This window comes from Suricata suricatta, chromosome 5, assembly GCF_006229205.1.
Source record: "Suricata suricatta isolate VVHF042 chromosome 5, meerkat_22Aug2017_6uvM2_HiC, whole genome shotgun sequence".
Classification (NCBI taxonomy): Eukaryota; Metazoa; Chordata; class Mammalia; order Carnivora; family Herpestidae; genus Suricata; species Suricata suricatta.
This window is the reverse complement of record NC_043704.1, coordinates 16,218,733-16,226,943: the sequence shown is the minus strand read 5'-3', so window position 1 is coordinate 16,226,943 and position 8,211 is coordinate 16,218,733.

Genomic DNA, 8,211 nt, shown 5'->3' with positions numbered 1-8,211 from the left:
CTCAATTATTGTAGAAAGTGCATAACCCATATCTTTGATGCTAACTTTGGCTCATCTCTATCCTTACAGTTCTTCAATCCATGAGACAGTCCTCAGATATTAATCAAGTCATGTCATTCTTTTGGATAAAATATTTCCATAGTTCCCTACTTAGCTCTGTATAACATACAAGCTCATTAATGTGCCCCAAATTAGCTTTTTATACCTAACTATGTGCAGGACATTATCTCAACCTGAGAATGATGTAAACCAGATCTGTGCTACTGCAGGGCTACTCTTCATACAGTATGTTTAACTGCTTCCCATGCCCTTCATGGTGGACCCCTGCAGACATATCCAGAATGATTTCCAAAATTCTATCTTCACATCTTTATCTTCACCCAGATTAAATCTCTTTCCATCCTCTGTATGTGCTTTCTTTTGTGAACATACTTTCTCATACTTGAAACCCATTCTCCATCCCATTTCAATCTATTTTTCTGGTTAATTCTTACTGATATTTCAGATGTCAAGCTGAGTGTCACTTCTTCCAGGAAGTTATCACTAATCATACAACCAATTCCAGCTTGGGTGTCAATGCTATGTGCTTCCTGGAACATCCATCAGAAGCATTCAAAATGGCCACACTCACTAGTTCATTTTAAGACCTGCCTGAAATCCAGATATCTGAATCTGTGTAGTCATCTACTTGGGATCATTTCTACCAATTTCCTTCGAGGCAGGAAACTTAGGCAGAATATTTAATAGCATCCCAGTGAACTCTAGTGAAGGATGCAAAGGTGAAGACAAACAGTGGCTACACTTATGAAGTCTGGGAGATGATTATGGTTTTAGTTTGTCCAGTAGCACATAAAGGCTTTGCATGCTTACATGTGCTATGCTTTATATATTTTCAACACCTTGTTCTTCCTTTGCCCTCTGTATAGTGTGAGTCAGTTTGTATTATTACTCATAACAATGATAACTATTTATTGTAATCTCCTGTTTACCCCCAAGAGAAGGTAAATTCCTTGAGAGCATTACTTATCTTGTTCACCAGGTATCTGCTAAAACAGAAGCCAGCACAGAGTAATTGTTTGGTAAGTGCTCACTGAGTACATGAAGGAAGGAATGGCATGGGTACAGATTTATATCAATATAAAAAGGACAAATGGAGAAATTCAGGTACGAATGCTCTTTGTGGAAACATGAGGGAAGAGTGTCTCTGCACAATGAGTGTTTGGCCACGGGGACATGTAAACAAATAAGTGAAATCATAAAGATCTCGAGTGACCTTATAGATCATTAAGAAAGAATAAAATTATTGAGAGTGGTAAATTAAAAGAGGAAAGCAGATTAAAACTGGATAACAAAGACTAAGTAATGATTTCTGCATCTTTCTCTAGAGGTACTGAAAAGAAGGAGCCCAGAAATTGAATAATAGAAGCTCAAAGTTGAGAATTGATTCAGTGTTTACTGTGATGTGTATGTGTGTGTGTGTGCGTGCATGCATTTGCGAGTGTGTAGTAGAGTCTAGGATAGAAATAAAGGTGGCTGTTAAATCAGCACTTACGTAACCAAACCTAGACTCTGGGCTCTTTCAAAAGAGACCCATCAGGGCACCTGGGTGGCTCAGTCGGTTAAGCGGCTGATTTAGTTAGGCTCAGGCCATGATCTCACGGTTCGTGGGTTTGAGCCCCACGTCGGGCTCTGCTGACAGCTCAGAGCCTGGAGCCTGCTTCAGATTTTGTGTCTCCCTCTTTCTCTGCCCTTCTCCACTCACTCTCTGTCTCTCTGTCTCTCAAAAATAAACATTTAAAAAAATTAAGAAAAAAAAACAAAAGAGATCCGTTAGGCTGGAACAACGCAGACTGTCTGTCAATGAGAGGTTTGGAATCGCTAGACGCTTTGGTGAAAGCACAGTGAGCAGAATGAAAGAATCTGGAACAAGAGAAGCAAAACCTCAGCAAATGAAGGGATTAAATTCAGTATTTAGGAGTTGATCCTATTGCCTGTAATGATAGAATCTACTTTTCATGAAAGTATGAATTTTATCAAAATCATAAATAACTGTATGGTATGGTAAGAAGAAATAGTTGATTCTTCACTGTCAAACTTGTGATCAATATGATGGTTGGAGTATCTTCAAAGAAAAAACTACAAAGGCTGAGGAGCCCTTTTGTATATTCTTTTCCTTGATTTTAATCAGTGTGGAGGACTAACAGTGAGATACTAGTTTCCCTCTGGCAACCAATTATCCACCTCATGCACGTATTTGTGGATGGATCAATCACTCTCCAAGTATTTATTGATCTCCTGCTGTGTGCCCAACATGATGCTAAGTGCTGGGGGTCAACGAAAAAACTATAAAGCATAATCTCTACCCTCTCAATATGTGGTGTGCCTCTACATCAGTTACTCTACCCTGATTACAATATCATTTCATTTGTATCAGTGGTGGGAGAGTGACAGAATGATCTTTCAGTTAATTCCTTACTATTTATTATTACTGTTTAGCAGTTCTGTAAGTCTCTTTTGAATTACTACCTGTTTAATTTTTAAAAAATGAAACACTAACTTGTATTACTTTATAGGTGGTAGTAAGCTTCTTGTGAACTCAAATATCAAATACCCCTATGCTATTCTGTAAACTATACTGTTTCTTTTTCTTGTTTGTTTTTAATTACATTTTGCATTTTTAATAGTTTATTTTCAAATTGGATTCCATATAATACCCAGTGCTTCTCCCCACAAGTGCCCCCTACCATGACCATCACCCCCTCTCTCCCTCCCCCTCCCCCTTCAGTCCATGGTTCATTTTTCAGTATTCAATAGTCTCTCATGAGTTGTGTCCCTCACTCTCCCCAGCTCTTTCCCCCTTCCTCTCTCCATGGTCCTCTGTTAGGTTTCTCCTGCTAGACCTACGAGTGCAAACATATGATATCTGTCCTTCTCTTTCTTAAAGAAACAATCCTATCTATTTTCTGAATTTGCATTTTGATCTATCCTAGCTTTTGCCTAATTAATATTTCAATTATTATTACCTGTGTGAATGCCTCCTTTGCACTAAAGCAGTAGGTAGTGCTGCAAATCCTTTAAAATATTAGAATGAAATGCCTAAAAACACAATACTACTCTGTCTGGGAAGTGTTTGCAAATGGCATAGTTACTCATTTGGTAGAAAAGGTTTATGTGAACCCTGATTAGAGTTAGTGATCTCTGGAAAGCCTTCTGGGGTTAAGTTTCTATTTGTTTAGTATTTATTTGACATTTGGAAGAAGCCTGACGATAAGAATTCCTAGATTCAAACATTATGTCTTATCTTTCCCTGGATATTCTGTTTTGATGCCTAGATAAAAGGAATAACTCCTTATAGTTGTAGGTAAAGAGCACAATAGAAAAATCAGTGCTGATGCCATTCAAAATTTTACAGCATGCAAATGAATAAACAATGATTGCCTCAGGAGCATTCAAAATAGCCACACTTACTAGTTCATTCTCTCTAGGACCTGCCTGAAATCCAGACATCTGAATCTGTGTAGTCATCTACTTGGGATCATTTCCACCAATTTCCTTCGAGGCAGGAAACTTAGGCAGAATATTTAATAGGAACATCCCAGAGAACTCTAGTGAAGGATGCAAAGATGAAGATAAACAGTGGCTACACTTATGAAGTTTGGGAGATGCATGTGGTTTTAGTGTGTCCAGAAGCACACAAAGGCCTGCATGCTTATGGGTGCTAAGCTTTGTTATTTGTTCTTCCTTTGCCCTCTGTATAGTGGTGAGACAGTTTGTATTCAGCATTGCATGGCTATATAATTAGAAATGCTGAGCAAGCTTTATAGATTTATATGCTCTGCCCCACAGAAGAGCATAACAAATTAGAGATTATAAATCAATTTGGCTACCTCAAATTGGAAACTTTAAAAAATGCATTTATTTTATTTTCATAGATTTTTCTCTGAACATTTGAATCATTTGTCTCTGATTTATGTTTGTTGTGGTTGTTTTTCAGGAAATATATGGAGGTATTCACAGAAAGTAGATATTCATTTGGAATGCATATATATGTGTGTGTGTGTGTATATATATATATATGCATGTGTGTGTGTTTCCTTAGGGCAGTGTCTTGAAATTTAGTTTCCATTAAAGACTTTTAATGAACTTAAAAGGATTGACCTCCCATTATAAATTTTTAATGAATAAACATTGTTTATCAATCTGTCAATCAAAAAACTTACTATAGGAGAAAAATGAGAATTGAATCAGAATCTTTGACATACAAAAATTTTGTACAATTTTATTTTTCAGTAACAAAGAAGACCAGAAATTAGGAATCTATATCTAAAGCATGGATTTAGATATCCCAATGTAATTATCTATGATGTAAACACATGGAAGAATTTCTGATTGTCAAAGGATGTGGTACTCCAGATTGTAAAATTAAACAAAGAATTATAAAATACTATGACAATTAACATATTCATTTCTAATAGGAACTTTGAGGTGCCAAGTACAGCCTTTTAGACACAGGTGGTCAATGTAAGTCTCTAAGTAAGGTAGATCCAAATTCTGAACACTAACCCCATGGATAAATTTCCTAATTAGAATTTGTGGTTTGTGAGTGTGATGCAAACCATTTCATCTCATAATAGTCAGGTCTAGATCTGTGCAATAAAAACAGATAATTTTGTTCCATCTTTAGGTGACAGAATTTTGCGGTGGACGTTAAGCTCTTAGAACTGAATTTTTCAAATCACTAGTGCCTACAAAATCAGTTTATTAGGACACAATCAGATTTAAAATTAAGATGTTGACTAGAGTAACACAAATAGAATATAGATTACATTGCAAGAAGAAATAATAGTGTGTTATTGAAACTTTAAGTTACACTGTATGTGCATGTGTGTGTATTTCTTTTTAACAGTAAATAAGGTAAAAATTAGTTTGAAAGCAGTATTCTAAAGGTATGTCTTCTTTATTATCAATATCCAACTGAATCAGTTGCCCATTATTAATTGTATTTAATTAAGGGAGCTCTTACTTTGTGCCAACTATGCACCAAGTAATATATGGGCCCTTTCACATTTCTATCTATGATAATTCTTTGATAATTCTGTGTGATGACAGTTAAAATTAAGCTCTTGATACAAGTTAAGGAAATAAAATATAGAAACACAATTAATTAGAACTTGAAATGTTGCAAAACAATTACACTGATATCAGCATTTTCCAACCTTCAGTTTCCAAGTTCTTAAAAGATGCTATTTCAAATAACTGAGTTCCATGGTTAATGGGTTCTGGAAACTTTGGGTTAAGCCTTTTAAGTCTTCTTTACTGTGGAAATTATTTGGGATTTTAATATGCTCATAGCTAGTTCAAATCACCAAGTATTAAAAAATGGGTATAATATAAACTCACCAAATGTCTTTAACCATAAAATCATTTAAAATATTATTTCTTCAGATATTGTTTATTGGAACATACTTTGGGAACTGTTTAATCATGTCACCTGAATAATTTAAAGGAGACCAAGGCCTATAAATTAAGTTTAAATGATATCTGTATGTGATACTGTTTCCTAGAAATCTGACTATATTATTAGCAAGAATTTAAAAATGGAGCATTTGGTATTTTCCAAGCTCAAGATTCAACTGAAATGTATATACTCTAGTTTACACTCAGGGAATTCACCTTAGTGAATTTAGAAGTAGTAAGTGTTCTGTGTTTATTTGCACTTCTTACAATCAATAATGTAAATTATTCATTACTATTTATATTTTTAAAGTAATTTGCCATGGACAATCCCCAGACATCATGTAAAATACATGTTTGTTCAAGTGAGTCAATGTTAAAATTAAAACAGGATCACAAATACATAAACTATTCTTATTTATTTTGTCCAGTCCCATCTAACAGATTGGCAAAATAGGAGATGCTTTCAAATTTCTTTCAGCTGGTTTATGGGTTCCCTATGTGGGCCAAATGCAGTAGGCCTTTTAGCTATCATTTTACTTCAAACATTATATCCTGGTTTCCTCCCACTACAGGTTTAAAACATACATGAGAAGTCACTATCATGAGGTTATACTCCAGGTCTACAGCACAGCCCCCAAATCTGACTGTTTTGCAAATGTCATGTGTGGACTACAGATGGAAGACACCAATGTGTTTTTAAATGCCGTAGAGTAGCAAGGGTTGGCTCACTGATCGGGCCTCAAGAAGACATATTCACTGTTCCTTCTACCTCCTTTCTGTTGTATATTGTTCCCCTTCTTCTGGTCAGTGCTCCAGTATGTTTCAAAGGAGACTTCCAAGTGAGCCAGCTTTATCTTCAGTCCTGTTTGTGTATAGGCATTCCAAAGCTCTCTACATCTATGGAGATATGTAGTGGGATGGCCATGTTTTTTTGTTTTTTTTTTTTCTCTCAATGTTTCTCTCTCCCTAGAAAATTGGCTTAAAATGTAGAAGGACTGGTAAGGGGATATGTGCCACATAGAGTGGACTGAATGTACTTGTTCTCATAGAAGGACACTTTCTTTTGAACAAAGATCATGACAATACTCTACCCTTTCCTTGGAGTGAGTTCACTTCTTTATCATCTTCTGATTGTTACCTAGCAGAACTCCTACAGCCTGCCCTCTGTATGTACCTGAAAATGCCTAATTATTTGGGGAAAAAAAAGAAATACAGTTTATTACTGATGTAGCAATTGCTTTTCCTCTCTCTACCACTAAAGCAACATTGCTCCATGCTTTACATATTTATTACATTTATGCCTAACAACATACCTTTAAGATAGATAGGCTCATTCTCATTTGTTAAATGAGTCCAATGAGTCACAAGGAATGAAATAATTTTCCTGGAGTTAATCCACCAAAATTCGACCCCAGAGCTATGTCATTGTTGGGCAAGGTTAGCCTTGGGGTCAAATGAAGCTAATTTCATCACTCAGACTTGACACTCAGTGCATCCTTCGGACGGTGTTCTAACTATGTGAGCTTAGCCTTATCTTGACTGTCTTCTGGCAAGGACAGAGTTTTCATGTCATCTTCAGAAAAGTCTCTTAAGCAAGATCACAGGATTGCTTCTCTGCATATCTATTTTAGAAGCCAGAAAACAAAGAAGCAAAACTTACACTGAACACAGTTGTCGGTAGGCCTGCTAAGGGAGCAGGTGGGCCTCATGGGGCCAAGGAGCAAGACAGGGTTGGCCACCTCAAGTCTAATTGACTAATAATTCATGTTGAGAGTATCAACAAAGGTGGAGGAAGCTACATACAAATCCGAGGGAGAAGGAATTAGGGAGGGTTTGGCACTTGGGGGAGAGATTTAAGTATTATATGAGTCACTGAGTAAAATCCAGGAAGGGAGAGGCTAATTAAAGAGAAGGGAAATGAATCAGTTCTGTGTGGTGCAGAGACAAGAATTAGAAGGTAAAGGAAGAAAATCAGCAGGAGAAACTAGATTAAATTCAGGTAATCATTTGATAAGGCCTTGATTTTTTTGTTGTTTTTTCCTGGATGTCTGGCATTCTTTCACTTGTATTCACTAAAATGCTAAATTATTCAAAGGAATTATTCCACTATCATCAATGTCAAGCCTGCAATACATTTACTTTGCATATATTCTAAGGATGCTTATTGAACTGGGTGCTGGACAAAACTGCATATAAAAATGTTTTTAATAGAAAGATTTTCTCTTTGGTGGCTTAATGTCAAAAGAAAGAGAATCCATTTAGAAACAGGTACTCACCACATAACTCTGGAGCTAGAAAGAGGGTCTTCATCATTGATCATAAAATGTTTATCCAAAAAGAGTAAAGTATATACAAATGTGCTCTGACAAGTACTGACTTAAAAATAAGAAGCAAACAAATAAAAATAAAAGAGAATAACAAAAATTACCTTGATAGCTAGTCTAAAACACCACTTAAGCTGGCTGGACTAAAGAAATCCAGAAAGACTTGTAGGTATAGATGGCTTAGTTCCCGATTTTCAATGAAAATCCTGCTTGGAGACAAAAAATGAGACTCTTGAAAAATAGACACACCTTGGCTACAAGTGACAAAATAGAAAGATATACCATGAAAATGCTAATCATAAGAAACCTGGAATAGCTATGTTAATATCCAGCAAAGTGCTCTTAAAGACAAAGTATTGCCAGAAATTGGGTCATTTCCTAAGGGCAAAATGGTCAATTCATCAAGAAGACATAATAGCTCTAAATATGT